This window comes from Lampetra fluviatilis, chromosome 2 (assembly GCF_964198595.1).
Source record: "Lampetra fluviatilis chromosome 2, kcLamFluv1.1, whole genome shotgun sequence".
Taxonomy (NCBI): domain Eukaryota; kingdom Metazoa; phylum Chordata; class Hyperoartia; order Petromyzontiformes; family Petromyzontidae; genus Lampetra; species Lampetra fluviatilis.
Window position 1 is genome coordinate 24,054,075 of NC_136276.1, and position 23,533 is coordinate 24,077,607.

Genomic DNA, 23,533 nt, shown 5'->3' on the forward strand with positions numbered 1-23,533 from the left:
CATTTCATCAATGGCAAGGCAGACATGTTCTTTTTCGTTGGGGCTCAGTCTGTGAGCATGCTGCTGAATGGGAGCCGAATTACCCGTGTCAATGTGGTGATGAATCAAGGAAGTACGGCCTATGTCAAATTTGCTTTTGCTAAAAATGTCTGCAAATTCGTCTAAAAGCACATGAAGGCGATCCCTCTCTTGCAGGGATAAATCCGTGTTCTCCGCACACAATCCATTGATCCATGCGCTGGCCGAATTGCAATCCTCTACAACACCAACAACAACTCCCGCAACAGCTGCGGTGTCCTCCTCAGTATGAGCCGGGGACGCGTGCGCCAGAACAGTACCAGCTGATGACCGCGTGCACCGAATCCGTGTTCAAATCTTGCAGAAAGGGCTCCCGATCTGCAGCTAAAACACTCATGGCCCCAATGAGAGATGGGTTCCGCACTAGAGAATTTGAGGGTGTCAACAGGATCCCCCCCTCCGGAACTGACAAATCAAGGGACTTCCGCAGCCATAAGGGTACCAGCATATGCGTGCCTGGCAGAATTCACATGGAGCCTCGTGCTAACGCCTAGACGCTGGCGGCCATAGAAGACAATCACGTGGGAGAGTCCAAAAAGTGTAAGCGGTGCCCCGATGGCATCTTTATGCATCCCTGGTCAATCAGGATTTTAAGGGACATTCTGGCCAAGAAGTTAGTGCCCAGGAGACATGGCACGGCCAACGTTTTAGAGACCAGCACTGGCCCCCATAGTTCCGTGTCCCCAACCTTAATAGAGGCCATCAATTGGCCCATGATACCGAGGCTGCCCCTATTTGCGGCGACACAAGCACCCTTTACTGGGCGCAAGCGAGTACATTTAGGTGCAATGACGTTGAAGATAACCTCTGATATTATGGTGGCCGACGCACCCGTGTCCACCAAAATGCGCACCTCGACCCCCTGAATGTGGCTGATGACCGCGGACGACCCTGCCGCAGCCGCCATAACACGGTGCGCTAGCGCATCCCATTGTCGGATGCTCCTAGGCCGATCGGCCATTGTTCCCGTCTGCTGCGCAGTGTCGACTGCGTGATTTGGATGAGTCCTAGATGAGTGAGGTGCGAGGAGCAGGCGAGTGTGTGATGTGTACCGACTCGCCTGTGGGCCCTCGGAAGATGACCTTTGGGCGCCGGGTGATGCAGGCCAGGCGGAGTCTCCCACCACGTTGCAGCAGCCCCTGGCGATTTGACCCCGCTGACCGCATTTGAAGCAAGCAGTGGGCGAGGAGCAGCGCACAAGGGGGGCCCCTGCACGCCACTGCTCCCCCGCACGCCACTGCTCCCCCCGCATGCCACTGCTCTCCCACACACTACTGCTTCCCCGGTCAGCGTCTTACGGCCCTTCTCCCGCGTTGGCCGCGCGCGAAGGAGGCGAACACCTGGTCATCGGTGGGCAGAGTGGGGGACGTTGGTACGGTGTGATCTGCCGCGTATGCCGTGACCGTAGGCCACTGGCGTAAGCCGAGGTGGGCCTGAATGCATTGGGCGACCTTGAAAGATGTTAGGTCGGCCTCCTCCGCGATGGCCAGGACGACGCCCAACTCACGTGCCAGCGAGAGAAGCCGCTCCAATGCCAAGGAGTCGAGCGCCGCCCCGTCCATGGGAAATGTTAATCTATGGACAATGTTGGTGTATGGACAATGTTAGTGAATAAGAAATGTATTTTTTTGCGCAATGTTAGTCTACGGGTAATCTTCGTCTCGGCCCTACTGGCAATGTTAGTTTACGGGCAATGTTAGTCAATGGGAAATATTAATTTACTAGCCTTTTGTCTGTCCAAGGACGGGTGTTTTTCAGTAAATCTGAAACTTGCAAGCGAAAAGCAGACCGCGACATGATATTCATTGCATTAATACGTGTGCAATTTGTAAGGGTGCGGTGACACAGACCTATTTCATTTTAAGGTTATAATCCCTTGTTCATCATGACGTCCTTTTTACTTTGATGTCTATATAGCATTATGGAGATCGCGTGGTGTGAGGGTTCTGCTTTTGTAGTGAGGGTTGTAAGTTGACGCCGAGGAGGGGAGAGGAGGCACCACGGCCCCCCATGTGGAGTGACGTCAGCCGCTAATTATTATGAATGGATGGGGGTGTTCATTATAATGATTATTGATGAGGGGGGAGGGTGCTCCATGTGGAGTGACATCACCTGTTCATCATTATTAATGAGTTTAGCGAAAGAAGCAAGAAAATAGTCGTTACTTAACAGTGCTGTGATGAGGCCTAGTCCCGTACAGAGCCCCAGGCCTCGAAAAGACTGCCCAGCCGGCCGAGGTGGCACCTTGGCAGGCTGGGGCTGGGCTGCTATACCGCCCCCCCCCCCCCCACCGCCCGCTCTACAGTAGCAGTACCTACAAACTGTACAGTAGGATCTATCCACTCTACAGTAGTATCTACCCACTCTATAGTCGTATATACCGACTCTATAATAGTATATATGGACTCTATAATAGTACTCACTTCACAGAGTGTAGTGTTGAGGCCTAGTCCCGTGCAGAATCCCTCGGCCTCGCCTAGATTGCCCAGCCGGCCGAGGTGGCACCTTGGCAGGCTACCCCCCCCCCCCCCCCGCCCGCTCTACAGTAATAGTACGCAAGCTCTATCATATTAGTATCTGCCGACCCTATAGTAGTAATTGCACACATTGGGGTGGGGGGAAAGAGGAAATCACACTTTGAAGAATGTACGTCAGTCTTGTCTGTTTTTTTGTTGCATTTTTAACGTGAATGAGAATCTCCCCCCACATTATTTAAATGCATGCTGATAAAGGGCAGCATAATTCAATAGGGATTACCGTTGGTACGGCTATTTTAATACACAATAGACAGAAGAACAAGATCAAAGGGTTCGCATAATGCACATGCATAATGTACGTTGACTCAGTAATCCCCCCCCCCCCCCACTTTGCGCAAGAGCGCAGAAGCGTGGTCACTACATCTACGCCTCTATATAAGGAACAAAACAGTTAGACTTCTCCACAAATATGGCTGTCGCCTGATGAGGAAAACGTCGTACTCAGATTTTAAATGTTCTGGCTTGGCTCTCCAACACACCGGTGTGCTGTACTAGTGACGAACCCTTACTAGTTGGCTGTGTTGGGTGGTGGTGGGTTTTAACGACGCATATATTTCCGTGATCTAACCCTTTAAATCCCTGAAACATTAACCTTTAACCCGCTACACCTCTAAACTCCTAAACCATAAATCCTCTAAACCCCTAACCCCCTAAACACGTAACCCTTTAAACACCACCCCTATAAGGAGCTCCAAGCCTGAGGAGCTGTCTGGTTAAGAGTTCCAAGAAAATTGTATTTTACTATTAGGCCGCTGTCGGTAGCCTAAAAGAGGCCTAGAAATAGGGTTTCGTTCCACCAAGTGGGGCACTACCTACTTTTTTTTTATAATTAACATCAGAAATATATAGAGATTCCTTAGGAAAAAATTATCCGCACACAACCTTGCAGTTTTTGAGAAAAATGATGCTAAAGGTGCCCATTTTGAAAAAAGGGAAACCATAGGGAATTTTGCACTTTCAAACCTGTTTATCATATAAACCCAAAAATGCAGAATTGCCACTTGAAGTACAAAATAAACCAGTTTGAAATGTGTGATATACCTGAAGTTGCTATCTATGCACAGTAAACATGATAAGATTATCAAGAAAACTTCTACTTTAGCATTAACATCCCAATTACTTCTCATTATGTTGTTCCAATTCAAAGGTAATATTTGAGGTAAAATCTGAATAACAAATAGAATTAAGCCAAAATATAATATATAAAACAACACTTTTCAAAATAACACATTTAATGGTGAATTGTCAATTCGCATACACGAGCAGTAACTGCACTACATGTACATATTCACAGGAATGATTATTGTAAACAAGATTTAATTTTGATTGATTTATATTAAATATATATGTCCTATATTAATTTTATTATCATATACACATCACTAAATATCAAGATCACTGTCCTCACTATCAGATTCACATGAAACAATATCCTCAGTTAATCTCACATTGTCACAATGAACACATTTACATAGGTCAGTGCAGGCCAGGCCAGCCTTGTGGCATGAGCACCTTCCACCTGTACAAGTAACAGACTTACACCCACAGTGGAGTGACCCCAAAATCTGTTGAGGAGCTGGATCTTAAGTCATCCATGATATGATGAGATCACCATCCTTGACAATCCATCCAAAGCCGTCTGGACTGGGAGCATTTATAAAAGGATCCAATGATCTCCTGTGGATTGCAGCTTGGTAGTTAGCACGCTTGAAGTGCTCTGTAAGTGCATCTTTTGTTGGAGGTAATGCCTGTTCGGAAGAGGCCTGGACACAGAACCTATTGTATCTGGCCAAATTAACATCTGATACCTTTTCTCCGTACAGCTCACACACAAAACGTTCTATGGTCACAAATGTGGTGCTGTCCATTTCAAATTGCCTCCCAAGAGCAACAAATGCACTGATGTACTCTGCATTTCCAGACACTATATTTAGTGGTTTCTCTTTTCCTTTCCCATAAAAGGAACTAGATGAGTCACAGCCAGTGAATGTGTGTAGTCCTATCAGTGCCTCTGTTAGTGAAGGACCCAAAGCAGAACCAATAGCCTGGAGATCTAACATTCTTTGCCTGTCTTTTGTTCCTGTCAGAAAGTACATCTTTGCTGAGGGAAGCTTAGACATTATTGAAAGTGAAATGATAGCAACATCAGTGTCAGGACTCTGGATGATTTTCTTATTATAAAGTTCACTCCAGGCATGTTTTGCATGAAGTAGGAGCCTCGTGTCAGCTTCTTCATGGTCGCAAGTCAAAGATTCTACCTCTTTGACAGACATATTGCCATCTTTAAGAGTGAGTTGATGACATACATTTCTGTGTGCCACAAAGATAGCTATGTCTTTTCCAGCTGCTTGTAAAGCCACAGTTCTCCATGTCTCAAAGAGAAAGTCTGTCAAGGCTTCTTTATTTTCACCACTGGCTAGAAACTTGGTCCACTGACTTGGAGTCTTCTGCTTGATGCTGTATATTTGCAGTAATTGTTGTCCAGCAACAGCACGTCTTGATCGTTCAGCATTTTTGATGCTCACTGCCGGGTAGCGATCAATGACAAAATCGACCCTTGGACAACTGGACTTTCTACCCATCTTAATCATAAGTTGAAGAAGATCATCAGCAAGCTCACCGAATGTGTTTGGTATATTCTTGAGACTCCTGATCAATGCCATGCCATCTATCAATAGGGCACAATTATCACCAACAGTCTTGTTCACATGACAGTCCTTGTTCTTTGATTCTAAACAAGCTAGAAGAGCAGCCTTATTTGTTTTGGCTAATGAACCATCAGTGCTTGCTAGCGGGGATGAGATATTGCCAAGTGAATATGTCAGAATCTCTTTCAAGTTTACAGACCGGGATTGACTTATCACTAACAGTCGTGCAAAGAGTCTCCTGTCATTTTTTAGAATGACTTGATTTCCATCTTTTGTCTTGGATGATTTCTTCATTTGATCCCCAAACGTAGTGAGCTTCAAGGACTTTATTGGAGAGAAGTCTGTTTTTGATGACTGGACTCGATCTTGGATGAAATTTTTCAGAGCTGTTTCACCTTTATCACAAGCACTTTGTATGTCATCTCTGACAGTCTTTGTAGCAACAACACCAGAGCTAACACATACAAGATCTTCACGAGGCAGGAAGGGATTGATCATAGACTCAAACGCTGAAACCAAAGATATAACAGCAGCATTGTCTTTTGCAATTCTTGTTGCATCCAACTCTTTATGACCCCTCTCTTCATGTTGCATTCCAGCCATCATTTCACACTGCCTTGTGATTGCAGAACGTTCAGGATGAGACAGTATCCATCGCTGGACGGCACCTCTGTTCAATGTTATCCCAGTTATGCCGCCTTTGGTCTTTGAATCACGGTTGCAGGTTTGTTCTATTGCTTGGTCACAAGCTATGTATGAGAACCTGTTAGCATCCTTACGCTGTACTGTCCAGTTTCCTTTTGCAGTAACTTCTTCATAGCAGTGTGGATGAGTCTTTGGAAGATTGATCATCTCGACCCAATATGCTGATAGGTACCTTGCATAATTTTGGCGGTCATATGCAAAATACCATGCCAGCATACGTCTCACTGTTGCTAAGTGAAGGCTCCAGTCAGAGTCTCTGGTTGCTCTAATGAAACTCAGTAACAGTTGAACCATTTCAATGTATGAGCTCCAAAGTCCAAAGGTGGGATTAACAGAGTTCATCTCATGTACATATCTATCATAGCAGGACAGCATATCTGATAATATGTCAGACACTGAGTTAGATGAAAATCCTGCCTCAGACTTGTACTCTCGTACTAGATCTTCCATGGCTGATATGTAACGAGTGTGCTGTTGCTCAGGAAGGGACTGAAGAATGACCTCAACCGCAAGATATGCATTGCCTCAAATAGGAGTTTGTGTGCACGAATGCTACGGTTGTAGTGATGTCCACTAATGACTCCATTTATTGAACCAACAGCTACCACATTTGATTCAATCAGCATATCCTGTAGTCCTGCTTCTTTGAAACGTTTGCCTATCACTGCCATAAAGGACATGGCTGTGTGGAACTCACCTTAATCGACCTTGATCGCCGCTATCAGATGAAGCTGCACTGCTTACGTCCTCCATGTTTACATGTGCGTAGTGATATTGGCTTGATTTTGGCTCTGACCTACTTACATTTTCGATGCTGATTGGTTGAAAATCTAGCTCAACAGTTTTATATGTCTCAATACGCAGTCAATATAGTGCGCCAATAAATTACACTTTTCTCATTAACTGCAGGATAATGCGTGGAGAACTTTTTGCTTGGATACCTTTCATTAACGTTGAACATATTGAGCAAAATAAAAAGTAGTTCCCCGTTTGTCGGAACGAAACTGAACGATACAGCTCACGTACAGCGGCCTATATGCTTGCAGCAACAGGTTTAATGTTTATTATTTGGTTCTTTCGGTTAAGTCACGTCTAAAGATAAAATAATAAATTAAATTAAATAATAGAATACGACGTTTCGATTGCAACACAAGCAATCATCATCAGGTAAAATGAAATAGCGACATAAAATCTAACCAGAAAACTATAGACAGACATATTAGCAGACAGATATCACCAAGACACATAGCGAGAGCAACACAGGTAACAGAGTGTGTTGCTCTCGCTATGTATCTTGGTGATATCTGTCTGCTAATATGTCTGTCTATAGTTTTCTGGTTAGATTTTATGTCGCTATTTCATTATACCTGATGATGATTTCTTGTGTTGCAATCGAAACGTCGTATTCTATTATTTAATTTAATTTATTATTTTATCTTTAGACGTGACTTAACCGAAAGAACCAAATAATAATTCCTGCAGTCACGAAAGTTCTAAAATTAAGGTTTAATGTTAACTTGCTGTAGAGTTGGCTGCTTGAGAGCTCCAATCCTGAGGAGCTGGCTGGTTGAGAGCTCCAAGAAGAATGTCTTTTTACTGTCTCGGCCTCGCTGTGTGCTGCGTTGCACCACTATCCGAGTAGTTAACCTCGCATTCATTCCGACTCCGACGTATTTAATTAATAGAACGAGGTAAAACTGATGGAAAAACAGCACAAAATACAGCATATGTTAATACTTGCAATATCAATACAATGAATGAACACTGCAGCATCATAACGTTGTCTTAGATAACATGAATCTCAATGATAGGTCCTGGATTGAGCAGGTACCTACATTAGCACTGAATAGCTATACAACAAGAGAATAAGCTAGTGTTAAATAAGGTCACTTTGTGGAATCACCATACTGCAGCCCAATGTACAGTGCTGCATATAACATTGAACTGTGGCTGAGATACTTATTCATCCTCGCTCTCAAGAACGCATTAAAGTTACATGGGCACAAGTCTGGCTCGACTTATCCAACTTCCAATAACTTTCACAATAATGCCAGTGGCCCGTTTCGTTGTTAACTAGGCCTCATATTTATCATAATAATTTAATAGCATTATAAAGACATTTACATCATTGTAGCGCCAATCCTAACATTATAACAGCATTCCCAGTATTATAAGAACATAAACTAACTTACAGACAATGCTTTTTAAAGTCCCACAATGAAAAGATGCACCTGTCTTCACTGAGACGCTAATTGTACCTCCATGTTGTACTCTGTGTAATGGCTGACATGCCTGCCTCGTGGCTTAGAGAACCTTAAATCGTAACTTTCTGGTCACGTGACCAAACTCAACACCATATCAGGAAATTCCTGTGTAACCACACCCCCATATCTGCCGTGAGGAAGAACATCCATAGACCCACACAGAGACCTGTATACTCATCACACAGAGACCGACAGGAGCACACACAGACCCATAGACTAATACAGAGACCCATAGACTCACTACGCAGAGACCCATAGACTCACCACACAGAGACCCATGGACTCACCACAGAGACACATAGACTCACCACACGTAGAGACGCATAGACTCTCTGCACAGAGACCCATACACTAACCACCCAGAGACCCACAGACTGACACAGAGATCCATATACTCACCACACGGGACCCATAGGCTCACCACAGAGATCCACAGACTCACACAGACCCATAGATTCACATAAAGGACCATAGACTCACACACAGCTATACTCACACACAGACCCATAGACTCATCACATACAGACCCATAGACGCATTACCAAGTCCCATAAACCCACACAGAGACCCATAGACGTATCACAAAGAGAATCCACGGACTCACACGTACCGATAGACTCATCTTCTTGGTTCTTTCGGTAAAGTCACGTAGAAGGGAAATAATACAAATTCAACATAATAAAATAAAATTCTCACGACGTCTCGGCCACAACGCAAGCAGCCGTCAGGTGAAGAACAGGGCTGTCGGAAAAACAGCGTCTGAATGAACACCACCAGGCTTGGCAGCGTATATTTAAGCTGGGTTGGAGGGGGAAGAGCGCCTTGACAAAGGAAATTGCATATCAAGAGGAATTTAGCATATTTATGGAAAATGCTGATATGGGATTAGTCACTACTTGTGGAATGCGTAGGAGGTGGGCGGGGGGTTTCAAAGTCATATTATGCCCGTGCATTGTGCAGGATTAGCAGCATCAAATGGAGGGAGTAGGGTTAATGTTAATAGTATGGAGCTGCAGCAGCTAAGCCACCACGTAAAAAACTAAAATATAAACTACATCAGTATCATCAATATACTAAATATACTCTCCAATAAGCTGAGCTACTAACAGTAAGTCATACATTACAATTCCATGTCGCAAAAATATAATATGCCTCCAGCTAAACTTTTTTCTCTTACATCACACGGGTCTACCCCGTACTATATACTGCCATAGACAAACCCAACATTAAATTATATACTGTATTACTATACACCACATTGTAATATTACACTATGTATTATTCTACCCACCCTACTGTATACCACACTGCTGTATATTCACTATACAATTACGATACTATATATTACCTTATACATTATATTAAACATTACACTTTTATACTATTTATTATTATACAATCTGCTATACACTATACCATTGACCGTCGCGTGAAAGGTGGTAGGAGACTTGCAGCGGAGCAAAGAATCCATTCCCTGCGGAGAATACAAGATATATAGTCAATGCCTGTGAGTAGACTGCGGTCTGAAAATCACCGTAAACGTGAACACAATCAGTTAAGATCCGAAATGGTTTATTACGTCCTTCCAATGATTGCTGAGCCAGAATCCATCTTCTCGGTTGAAATTGTCTCTGTGTTTGTATATGTGGATCGCCTCATGAACGAATCTCTCATGGTAGCCAGATGGCTTGCAGAGAACCTCTGTCTTGGAGAAGTCAATGTCATGTGAGCCCACTGAATTGTAACAGTGATCTGCCACGGCTGAGGTGTTTGTCCTACCGCATTTCAGGTCTGCTTTATGTTCACGGATACGGTCCGAGACATGTCGTTTGGTTTCTCCAATGTAACTGCTACCACAGAGGCAACTTAGTTTGTAGACGCCAGGGTACTGTATGTCTGGAACCACATCTTTTACAGACGGGACCAGATCACGGGTTTTATGTACTGTGTTGAATCGGACCTGGATCTTGTGTTTAATCAGGATTTTGGAGATCTTTTTTGTGACCCCAGCAATGTAGGGTAAGGTGATGTTTTGAAAGGCTCCTCAACAGGATCCTTCTTGATGGTTGGAGTGATGGCTTTGCGGATTGTGTAGCCTTAAGAGCTTGGCGTACGTGCTTGAGTTCACTGGCAATGTGTTCCTGGTCGGAGATGCATTGGGCTCTATGGTGTAGAGTCTTGATGAGGGAATTCTTCTGGGATGGATGGTGGTGGGAATCCGGTTTTAGGTAAGCATCCGTATGGGTGGCTTTCCTGTAGACAGAGTGGCTCATTGAACCATCAGGTCTCCTTTTAATTAGGACAATCCAAAAAGGGTAGCTTGCCATCTTTTTCAACTTCCATTGTGAATCTGATGGCTGGGTGTATTGATGTGGTCGAGGAATTGGTCTAGAGCAGGCCGGCCATGTGGCCAGATGACAAAAGTGTCATCTACGTACCTCTTCCATAAGGTCGGGCGTAGAGTGGCAGTCTGGATGGCGACAGTCTCAAATTTCTCCATGAAAACGTTGGCTACAACCGGAGATAGGGGGGAGCCCATTGGGGTGCCCTCAGTTTGTTTGTAGAAAGTTCCATTCCAGGTGAAGTATGTATTGGTTAAGCAGTGTCTCACCAGGGGGTTACCTCAGTATTCAGTCCTTGATGAACCAAGTCTTCAATTATTGCGATGGTGTCAGGTACAGGAACTTTGGTGAATTAGAAGTTTAGCTGGGGGCATATTATATTGTTTGCAACATGGAATTGTAATGTATGACTTACTGTTAGTAGCTCAGCTTATTGGAGAGTATATTTAGTATTTTGATGATACTGATGTAATAATGGGTTTTTTATCCTTCTATCTGGCAACAAAACTGACACCTTTTTTTACAAGGAGTCATGTTTGCATAGACCACAATACCTGCAGTCATAATGCAAACAAAAAATAATTATGACTGCAGGTATTGTTGTTTATGCAAACATGACTCCTTGTAAAAAAGGTGTCAGTTTTGTTGCCAGATAGAAAGATAACCAATTATCATATTTTACCTGGCAAATGAGGTTCCAATGGTGATACTGATGTAGTTTATATTTTAGTTTTTTTACGTGGTGGCTTCGCTGCTGCAGCTCCATACTATTAACATTCCTTCCCTTTATTAATGCTAACCCTACTCCCTCCATTTGATGCTGCTAATCCTGCATAATGCACAGGCATAATATGACTTTGAAACCCCCTGCCCACCTCCTACACATTCCACAAGTAGTAACTAATCCCATATCTGCATTTCCCATAAATATGCTAAATTCCTCTTGATATGCAAATTCCTTTGTCAAGGCGCTCTTCCCCCTCCAACCCAGCTTAAATATACGCTGCCAAGCCTGGTGTTGTTCATTCAGACGCTGTCTTTCCGACAGACCTGTTCTTTACCTGAGGACGGCTGCTTGCGTTGTGGCCGAAACGTCGTTAGAATTATTTTTTATTATTTCCCTTCTACGTGACTTTACCGAAAGAACCCAGAAGATGAATCCCTGCAGTCATGAAAGCTTTAAATCGGATGCATTTCTGTTCGGGTACGTGATGGACAAAGGGGCGCCGGAAAGGCTGCTAACAGACCAAGGGCGAAATTTTTCTTCAAACCTATTGCGGGATGTGTGCGACGCACTGGGGACTAAGAAAGTTCGGACCTCTCCCTACCATCCACAAACTGATGGGATGGTTGAACGGTTGAACCGGACCCTGTCGGCCATGCTCTGCCGTACAGTTAGCGAGAAGCAGGCCGATTGGGATTTGCATATCCCGGGAGTGCTCTCCGCTTACCGGATGGCTCCACCTTTCTTATTGATGTACGGTCGCGAGAATGTGCAGCCTGTGGAGGTGCAACTTGACACGCGGGCGAAGGGTCCTGTTAAACCCCTCCCTGAGTATAATCGCGACGCCGCTCGGCGTGTGACGGTTGCGCGGGAGGTGGCCCGATTGGCTACGGCCAAGACCCAGGCCCGGAATGAACGGTGCACCCGGCGCTCTCTTCGAGGGTCCCCTTGGCGAGTGGGGGACATGGCCTGGCTCCACTGCCCACAGGTGCCGGTGGGGACCTCCCCTAAGTTGCACAAACCCTGGCAAGGGCCGGTTGTGCTCATTGTGCTCATTGAGGTCCCTAGCCCACAGTCCGCACGCGTTCGGGTCGGGTCGCGACGTTGGTACATTCACACGTCCCGATTGAAACCCTACGTGGCCCCGCGTGTCGATGCGTCATCTCCTAACGTTGCCTTGCCGGTGTCTGTCGCGTCCGACGCGCCACTACCCTTGCCTGTTCAACCTGCAAGCACACCTGTCGTGCCTCCTGTAGACGGCCCGGCGGTGATCCTGCCGGACAGATGGATTTCTGCACCGGGCGTGCCTAGCACGCCAGCGGGGATACCTGGCCCCGCTGCCCCTCCAACCCCGCCGCGGTTGCAGTTGCAGGGGGCCCCGTTTACGGACCTCTCTGGGGAACGGGATGCTGGGACGGACAGGACTCCACTAGCGGCGGATGATTCCGGTTCCGCCGCTCCTAAAACCCTGTCGGGACTGCGACCTTCGAGGGTGCCGCCTCTCGTGAAGGACGGGTCGGCGACCCGCACTCGTTCCAAATCCCTTCCCTTTCGTTAATTGTGTTCGTCGTTTTGTGCTCTCTGTTGTGTCTGGCGTGATGCCTGAGTGTGTTGCCGTCGCTCGCATTATTCTACCCTATTTTAGCCGGGACAGCTGGCTTTTACATCAGGGGGGGGGTCATGTAATGCGAGCGTAAATGGGGTTTGCTGCTGGGCTCTGGCCCAATTACACGGGCCAGGGTATTGGGGGGCGGAGCCAGTATGGGAAGGCCAGATCTGACGATCCGGAAGGGGAGGAGTCAGGATCACGTGGGAAACAGGATATAAGGGGGAGCCCGGAAGGGATCGGGGTCAGTTGCGGGAGTAAGAAGGCTGAGCCACGTTGGGTGGCGAGAGGGGATCCGCGCCATCGGCCACGTGGCCGAAGGACCTCAGCACGCCGTCAGCCAGCGGTGTGCGGAGTGAGGGAGTGGAGGAGTTATTGGAAGAGCGCGCGTGAGCGCGCGCGAGGAGATGCTGGTCCGCTATCAGGACCAGCGGGGTGTGAGGAAGAGCGGAGGAGTTGACGAGGGAGCGCGTGCGGGGCGTGCACGAGGAGAGGAGCTGACAAAGGAGCACGTGCGGGGCGCGCGCGAGGAGCGTGCGGGGCGCGCGCGAGGAGATGCTGGTCTGCGGTCAGGACCAGCAGGGTGCGGAGAAAGAAACTAAATAAAAGACCAACGGAGACCAGCAGTGCCTGATGAAGTCTTTTATTACACTTGTACCGATTATGCCTTGGTTCCTTGCTGGGCGATGAGTCGTGGGTGTGTGAGTGTGGGGGTGTCATACACACGGCTCTCTCTCTCTCGTGGCAGCAGCTGCAGGCCCCTCCGCTGCTGGATGAGCTGAGTCGGCAGGACGCTTGTCTTTGAAGGTGCTCGATCGCGCTCGAAGCTCGTTCGCTGGTGGCAGACACCCTTGCTCGGTGGAGCTGGTTGCACGCTCTCTCCTACCCCGTGCTCTCTGGCGATGCACGATGCGCTCGTAGCTCGTTCATTGGTGGTAGACACCCTTGCTCGGTGGCGCTGGTTGCGCGCTCTCTCCTGCGCCGTGCTTTCTGGCGATGCACGATTGCTCTTGCAGCTCTCGTTCGCTAGTTGCCGATGCTGTGGGATGCTCGCTTGGTCGATGCTAGGCGCTTTCTGCCCTTCCTCGAAGTTGATTGTTTGATGTTGCTCGTCACTCTTTCTCTCAGGCTGCAGCTGCTGGTGGGAGCTGGCACTCAATGTCGAATAAAACTTTTAGCGATACTTCGTCTTTCAGCTCTGAACTCACACTCGGTGACACATCGCTACTCTGCAAGCCTCGCCATCCTTGTCGATTGCGCGGCCCACCCCCGGAGCTTGCTGCAGCAAGACTCAATTTCCGTTGACTTCATAGACTCATGGCTTCTGCCGATGCAGCTCCCTATCAATGTGCCTGTCACGGGGGCAGATTCCCGGAGCCTGCCACTTGCAGAACTAAGTTGCATGATCTCTGTCCTTGCTTAAATGTGAAATTCTCTCCCCGATGCGCGTCTCTTGCGAAAATAACAGATGCCCTCTGTCTCGTTCTTCTCCCGTGGCCGCAGCCACCTGGTTGCCCCCCCCCCTTTTGACCTTTGACTGGCTGCTTTCGATCACCATGTTTATGTTTTTGTTTGCATTTCCCTTCTCTGCCTTCGTGGTGTTTGCTATCTCAAGGGGAGGCACCCTCCCTTCATACGTATTTCATTACTACCATGTGTTGTGTCAAATTGTGGGAAGACAAAGGCGGTTTGGGGCTCTGGTCCTATGGAATACATATTATCTTGGTTGTGTGTGATTGACCTATTTTGCCTTGTATCTCGTTTGACTTCTCCGAGGTCTAAATCGTATGATTATTATTTAGTTTATGTTTAACCAAGATTTGTGATCTACTATAGTTCAGTCCCTCCAGAAAAACGCGGAGTTTTTTGGTGATTGTTGCGGGCAAAAATCGTTGATTATGCGGCACGTTTTCATAAAAAATGCGATGGAATATGCGGGATATTTATGCAATTTTATGCGATTAAATTGCGGGAACTTGCAAAAATTGCGGGAACTTGCAAAACTGCGGTTTGATGAAAAAGAGAAAAAAAGTGATTCCCCCAACACCCTATTCACTAGGCTACTACTTTAATGTAAAGAGTCATTTCTTATTACTTCCTATGATAAGCAAGCATACTACATCACAGAAAGTGCTGGGAATATTTAAGTTCTCATCTTGTTTTATTTCAGACCTTAACAAACAGATGGCTCAAACTTACAAAACATTGAGTCGAACAAGTTCTGTAGCTTTACAAAATGAATATGCTACAACTTCTGTAAAAATGAATAAATAAAATATTAAAAAATAAAATGTGTGCTTCCTGTTTTACAAAGGTAGCTATACAAAACAGACATCTGTTAAAATAAGTGTTTTCAGTGCACAGTAACGTAAGCAATACAGTAACAGTACAGTCTTACAGTAATGTAAATTTACATACTACTAACAAAAAAGTGCAATCTTACAACTGTAAAGTTGCATAAACTCCTGAATAAAACTAACTACGTAGCCTCTAACACTGGCCAATCATTCAACATTTTTCAACTTTCTGCTAAGATATATGTGACTTTTTGCAACGAAAATGCGGGGATTATGAAATCATGCAAGCCCGCATATTTTGCGCGCGGAAATCTGCAATTTATGCGGCGAAAGTGCGGCGTATTTGAAAAAACGCGCCCCCCGCATAAATATGCGGACTTTGGCTGATTTTGCATGGAATCATGCGATCGCATAATCGCGTTTTTCTGGAGGGACTGATAGTTGTTACCACAGGTATTACAAGGAGTTTATTAACCTTTGCTCCCTGTCTGTATCCAGGGATCCGTGCATTTTTTTCTCGAGTTATATTTTGATATCCTGAGGTTGGAGATATAACTAAGTTTTCACTTAAGCTTTCTTGACTGCTGGAATTCATATTTCTTGGGTCTTTTGGTAAAATCACGTAGATAGAAATATACAATAAGAAACAATATAAGAAGTGAATAAGGGTGAAATAAAATAAGTAATAATATAAGCCACTAATGTAGACTGCAGTCTATAATGTCGATTTATTCTTGTCGCTAAGTTTCGAACTTTTACCGTTAATGTAATGTCCGTTTGCCCTGTGCTCTGCGTCCATACCAGTGAGTCTGGAGATTTGTTTGTCAACTGTCCAAAACGTCCGTGGAGGTCGTGTCATATGGTCCTTTGACAATCTGGAGATTTCCCAGAACGTCATTAACCTGCCTTTGCCCCGGAGTTTATTAATTATTGGCTCTTTATGACCGCCTCCCTCCAGTTCCTTTAATCTGGCAAGGCAGCTGGGTGTGAGGGGTGGGGTGTGCCTCACCCTTTCATGCCCCATGCTCACCTGTTGTGTATATGCCCCCTTTTTATTTTTTTTATATTATTATTTTTTAAGAATTATTCTGCCAACAGATATAATATCGTTTTTTTTAATAGACACGCGGCAACGTGGGAACGGACACGCCCCCACACTTCCACAGATGCATACCTCGCCTCAAAAAGACTAGAGGGCAATAAAGGTCATAACTCCCCTAATTTCACACAAGATGAACAAGGGGGGGGGAATTGCAGGCGGGGGGGGGGGGTTCTGGAAGAAACATCCTTTCGTTAAAAAAAAATCCTTTGATAAATACGAAACCAGGCCACGAAATATATAATTATATTCTTAACAAAGGAAACAACATTGACGATAAAAAGCACAAACTGGTTTTGAACCATGTTAGATAAATAAGTACCAACTTAGCCATGAAGAGTAAGCAAACAGTATCCATCCTCACTCCAATTGGAAACCAGACTACAGTCTGCACCAGAGTCGCGATTCATCAATTGATAATTAAATACTGACCTTATTTACTTTAAATAATTTCTACGCGGCCGGGCCGAAGCATCAAAGAATAATTATGGCTTGGGTCGCTCCAAAACAAAAATTCCTAGCCGGGATATCAGATTAAATAATCACAAGAAGTCAAATAATAAGTACGGAATTAAAGTAGTTATCTTAGAGGAGCTACGGGCGGAGAAGTCTCTCATAATTAACCAAACGCAACACGGCCGTCTTTGTTTTCCCGAAGAGGATCTCTACACTCACACGCCAAAAGCCAGGAAATGACACCAATAAAGGTTGGGGCAATGGCTCAAAGTAAATTAACACACGTCTTCGAATAAATAAATAAGCGCATGCACCGGGTGCTTCCACCGTGGAAACAACCGTCTTTGTCTCCCCGCAACACGGACAGCAAAAATTGCACACGCGAGCAAATAACATTTCCATGGGAGATCGGGTCACGATGAAACATCGTGAACACGGTTTCGGCATAACTTGGGCATAATGGAACCAAGCAGCAAATAAGTCGCATTTCAACTTCCAAACCAAAACAACTTAAGCTGTGTGAGACAAAAGATATGATCCCCGAGCAAGGGAGGGAATAATTAAGCTCGCTTAACGCGTAGGTTTTCGCGACAAATATTATTCAGTAACAAAAACATGGATTCGAATTTTTTTTTTTAGATATATATATAACTCGACGCGAATCATCGGTCTGGCTAATGGATAACTTAGGTGGCGCCGTCACGAGGCCCCCAACCACCTGTTGGATCTATGCCCTGTTTTCCGTTATTAATATTAAGAATAATTAAGAAAAAAACTATTTCTCTTTTTATTATATCTATATATACCTTTTAATTAAATAATGAAAACAACCCACTACAAACACACCATGAATCTGTGAAACGGCCATTAAACTGGTAAGAAGTCGGTGACAGAGAGGTCATAGACATCCAGATGGACAAAAGATGTATGGACTAACCTCCCAAAGACATCTGGAGATGTACAGATAAGGTGCAGAGCAAACAACGGTTGAAACTCGCGTTTTCTTAACGTTTTCCTTACCGAAAAGTAGAAACTTAACATAGATAATTAACCAACAAACAATAATTTTATTATTAGTAATTCCCTTATATTCACCGCATACATATTATTTAGAAGTATATGTTTCCTATCTACACGACCTTCCGAAAAACTAAAAGAGTACGAGTTCCAGAAAGCTTAAGTGCATAGTACACTTAACCTCAGGACATAAAAAAAATTAACTCAGAATAAAAACACCAATCTCTGGAGAACTAAACTTGGCGAAGCCCAAAATAATAATGTGACGAGGATCATGACGAATATTCATTAAACATAGACGAATGATAACCCCGATACCAAGACCGAAGGAACTCATAACATATAATTCAAGAATAAATGTAACACACAGCACCACATAAATGTATTGCAAACATCTCCTCAGCCACCTTTGTCTTCCAGCAGGGCCTGACAAGCAAAGAGGTAGTAAAAAGGTCACAAGGGGCGGGGGGGGGTTTGTGCTGACATGGTTTGTTTTCTCTCGCAAGGGTCGCGGGGGTGTCTGCTTTTTCTCGCTCTGTTTGTGTTTTGTTGCCCGCTCGCAAGGAATGCACAGAAGGGAGTCACGTTTTGAGTTAGGCACGGGCGCACACAGCGAACAGACAGTCTGGGTTGAGTCGTGCTCAGTCTCGCAACTCGGCGTGCGACGCGGTGTTGCGACGGGGCTCGCAAGAGAGCGGAGGCGCGTCGTGCCTCGAGGAGAGATGGAACGACGAGACATCGTTAAAGTGACAGTCTGAGAGCAGTCTGTCCGAGTCGCGCTCAGTCTCACAACTCGGCTTGCGACGCAGTGTTGCGACGGGGCTCGCAAGAGAGCTGGGGCGGTTGTGCCTCGAGAAGTGATGGAACGAGGAGGGGTCGTTCGAGTCGCAGAAGTCTGAGTTCAACCTGGGTCAGGGCTGGGTTTCAGCCGTGCTCCGGCTGGTGGAGCGTCGTGAGGACACGAAACACCGATGCCGATAGCAGGTGTCGCTTCTCGCAGAACGAAGTTAAGTGCGAGTGAAGCTGGCAGCTGCCCGAACAAGGGAAGCACGGAGCAGAGAGAGTGACGAGTGACGACAAGCAATCAACCTGTAAAAGGGCGGAGATCGCCAAGCGTCGACCAAGCGTGCAAAGCAGAGAGCGCGAAGAAGTGGAGAAAGCCTGGTCAAACGGCTGTGGAGAGAGAGAGAGCGCAAGAGCAGCACGACTCGGACGTCACCGGGCATCACCGAGCGTCGTGCCAACTCGTCATCCAGCAGAGGGAGAGAGAGCGCAAGAGCAGCACGACTCGGACGTCACCGGGCGTCACCGAGCGTCGTGCCAACTCGTCATCCAGCAGTGGAGAAAAGAGAGCGCACAAGCAGAGACGCGTCCGAGCGAGGGAGCAGCAGGAGCTTGCGGCGGCCACGCCCAATCGAGAGGAACACCTGGCCGCTGTTTGTATCCTCCTACACCACACAAGCTAACGACACAATTAATATTACGAGGGGACAACGCACACACAGCACGCACACGAATAAGACTTTCAAAAAGTGATCTTTGCGTTTCAAAAAGGGTTGCCATTTCGAGGTGGTGCGTTCAATATCAACTGATCGTGCAAAGCAGTTGCTGCCGTCGAGTTACATGAATAAGAAATGTTTTAGTCATTCATTTTCGTTAACTGCATAATTTCGCCAATGAAGGAGTATTTTTAGTCATTCAATTTCGTTAATTGCATAAGATTGCCCATGAATTTATTGACGTATACTCGCTTTCGCATACTAGAGTGTCATGTGCTTGTTTAGAATTAAAATTACTTAACACCAACTGTTCGAGTGCTTCTTTCCAAGTCCATGCAAAACTATCTTATTCTTGATAACTGTATCCTGTGATGAGATCTGAAACTGGAGACCTAAAATAATATAAACACACTAAGATAATCAGTAAATGTTTAATCGACGATAATCGTGTTATCCTGATTGATATAACTTTGGATAAACGAAGCTAAGCCTAATTATCACAACTGCACACATTAACATAACCGCAAGCATCCGCATAAATTACTACGCTTATCTCCGCGATTATCATAAGTTATGCATATAATTACACACATTATCATAATTTATGCATGTTAATACACACATTAACATAATGAATGCGATTTGCGCATTTTTCGGAAAATTATTAATTTTTATTATTTTTATCAAAATTTCATAACCCGACACATACAACATAATGGGTGGCGTCGTCCGGGATCTCTCACAGACAGTGTTTTGCATGGATGATGGAATGAACCACTACTTGTTAACCAGAATATCGGGATCGAACATTGCATGGTGATTGAAAACGGGCGTAAAACAAAAAAAAAACGCCCTCTAAGGTTAAAACCCAGAATAGCAGGTTGAAACAGAGACAGTGGAATTAAGATAATATCGTATCAAACCGATTGCATCCTGTGATAAATGGTGTTAGAGGTACGCACTCTGAATCGGAAAATTACAGAATAGCTCGAGTCAAACTGACCACACTCTGTGAGATAATTGTTTTATATGCACTCTGAAAGGAAAGGTCAAAGTAACTCCTGCCACTTGAGATGATAGGATTAAGAATAATTTTTGAATGGATTACGGAATACTGGGAGCTCGTATTAAAACGTACCAACCGATCTGTTACAAAGCAGTACAGTCAGAGAGACATATGGGAAGGGAGCTGTATCGATAACACGAACACACCTCGGGGGAAACTAATTGACTGGATAAAATGTAACGAAGGCGAACACGATGCAAAAGCTGCAGAGAAGGCAGGACAGGACTCATTCCTTTTCACACAGGCATACAGACAGGGATTGTGGAATGAAGGAAAATTCGGAAAGGAAACAGGAGAGAAATCGTCTCTAATAAACGAGGAAAAATGTCCTCACACCATCGTAAGGGAGGAGAAATCAGTGCTCGCGACACCAGCGAAACTCACAGACGTTGATCCACAGAATAAATATGGAAGTAACAGTAAATCACACTCTTGGGTACGTGGAAAGAGTCCAGGGACTGATCGCACAAAAATTATGGATATCGAACAAAAAATCCTTGACAAAGGGAAACCCTCACAATTCGAGAGAAGGGATGGAGAGATACATATGCAAACAAAAACATGTGAGACTGACAACTTCACAGCTAGAGGCAAAATGTTAAAGTAAAGTCGACAGGACATCCTTCCCTAAGGGCAGAGGCAAAAACTAAAGGGAAATGGCAACACGAGCGACACAGCACTGAGCGATCACACAAAAAATGCACGCCGCAAAAACACGCTCGACACAGCACAGATACAAGTGACAGATTGCCTGATGATAACTTGTTTGATGATGACGCTGACGGCGATCAACTTTCGGAATACTTATTCAACAGTAAAACCCTTAAATTGATGGACAAGGCTCTAGTCAGAATTCCCGATTTTGACCCACACAATAAATCCATGGATATACACACACATATCGCAACAGTAGAAGAGGAGGCAATGATTAGAGGGCTGATGAGACGGGATGAAAAAGCGAGTTTGTTGAAACGAAGCTTACATAAATAATCTATACCTTGGGTAAATTCACTACCACACAAGGTTAGAAATGATTTTAAACAACTGAGCCTGGCAGTGATTCGGAAGTTTGGAGAATATTCGACACTCACTGAAGGGTTTTATGCTGTAAAATCGATGACCCAGGGCATGGACCAAGATCCACGCGACTACCTCGTACAATTTAAAAGAGCGTATTACGCAGGCGATGTGAATCAATACCACGAAGGAGATAAAATGTTCAAAATTATGTTTTTTGAATCCTTGAGCCCAGAGATTACAGAAAGGGTGAGAATGGTTTTGAATCCAGAAACCGCATCCTTACGCCGCATAGAGAGCAAGGCGTACATGGCATGGTTATACAGAGCTAAGAATCATAATTCGGATCCAGAACACAGGGAGAGGGATAAGGAACCCAGCCTCTCAGAGAGGAATAAAAATCACCGAGCAGTCCCACAATGCAGGACGGAGCAAAAACGCACGCACACATGGCAAAATAACCCAGAGAGAGGTTGGCACGAGTATGAGAGCGGCACAAAGCCGAACATTCAGAGGAATCGCAGGAGGGGGAGGTTCAGAACAGAACCATACCAACACCCCATGCCACGACACACACGAGGCCAAAGTTGCACACTAAGATGGCGAGATAACCATCCAGCGGGAAGGTACACAGACTGCGGAGGTATGGATGCGAACATGCAGGAGAATCGTAGGAGGGAGAGGTTCAGAGCAGAACCATATCAACACCCCATCCCACGACACACGCAAGGTTCAAATTACGCACAGAGATGGCAAGATAACCACCTAGCGGGAAGGTGTTACACAGACCGCGGAGGTATGGATGCGAACATTCAGGAGAATCGCAGGATGGGAGGTCAAACACAATCGATCCAATTCCGACCAATTCCTCCACTGGCTATACCAGGAGGGAATAGAGGAATAACACAGAATGCGGTCCAAATACATGATGAACTACCCACAGTGAGCGCGAGCGAGCGGCCAACACGCGCCCCACCCGCCGAGGTGTTAAACCCTGAGCTCAATGGGAAATACAAACAGGCTGCAAGTGACAGGGCGGGCAAAAACGTGGACAGTGCTCCCGTAAATGACGCGCGGATCGAATACAAGGACAGGGTTGCATTGAAGCGTGATCGGACAGTACAAAAACAGACAGCAGGGACACGCCCTGAGGAGCGCAGGCGTGAGCCTTCATAACCCGACACATACAACATAATGGGTGGCGTCGTCCGGGATCTCTCACAGACAGTGTTTTGCATGGATGATGGAATGAACCACTACGTGTTAACCAGAATATCGGGATCGAACAATGGTGATTGAAAACGGGCGTAAAAAAAAATAAACGCCCTCTAAGGTTAAAACCCAGAATAGCAGGTTGAAACAGAGACAGTGGAATTAAGATAATATCGTATCAAACCGATTGCATCCTGTGATAAATGGTGTTAGAGGTACGCACTCTGAATCGGAAAATTACAGAATAGCTCGAGTCAAACTGACCACACTCTGTGAGATAATTGTTTTATATGCACTCTGAAAGGAAAGGTCAAAGTAACTCCTGCCACTTGAGATGATAGGATTAAGAATAATTTTTGAATGGATTACGGAATACTGGGAGCTCGTATTAAAACGTACCAACCGATCTGTTACAAAGCAGTACAGTCAGAGAGACATATGGGAAGGGAGCTGTATCGATAACACGAACACACCTCGGGGGAAACTAATTGACTGGATAAAATGTAACGAAGGCGAACACGATGCAAAAGCTGCAGAGAAGGCAGGACAGGACTCATTCCTTTTCACACAGGCATACAGACAGGGATTGTGGAATGAAGGAAAATTCGGAAAGGAAACAGGAGAAAAATCGTCTCTAATAAACGAGGAAAAATGTCCTCACACCATCGTAAGGGAGGAGAAATCAGTGCTTGCGACACCAGCGAAACTCACAGACGTTGATCCACAGAATCAATATGGAAGTAACAGTAAATCACACTCTTGGGTACGTGGACAGAGTCCAGGGACTGATCGCACAAAAATTATGGATATCGAACAAAAAATCCTTGACAAAGGGAAACCGTCACAATTCGAGAGAAGGGATGGAGAGATACATATGCAAACAAAAACATGTGAGACTGACAACTTCACAGCTAGAGGGAGGCAAAATGTTAAAGTAAAGTCGACAGGACATCCTTCCCTAAGGGC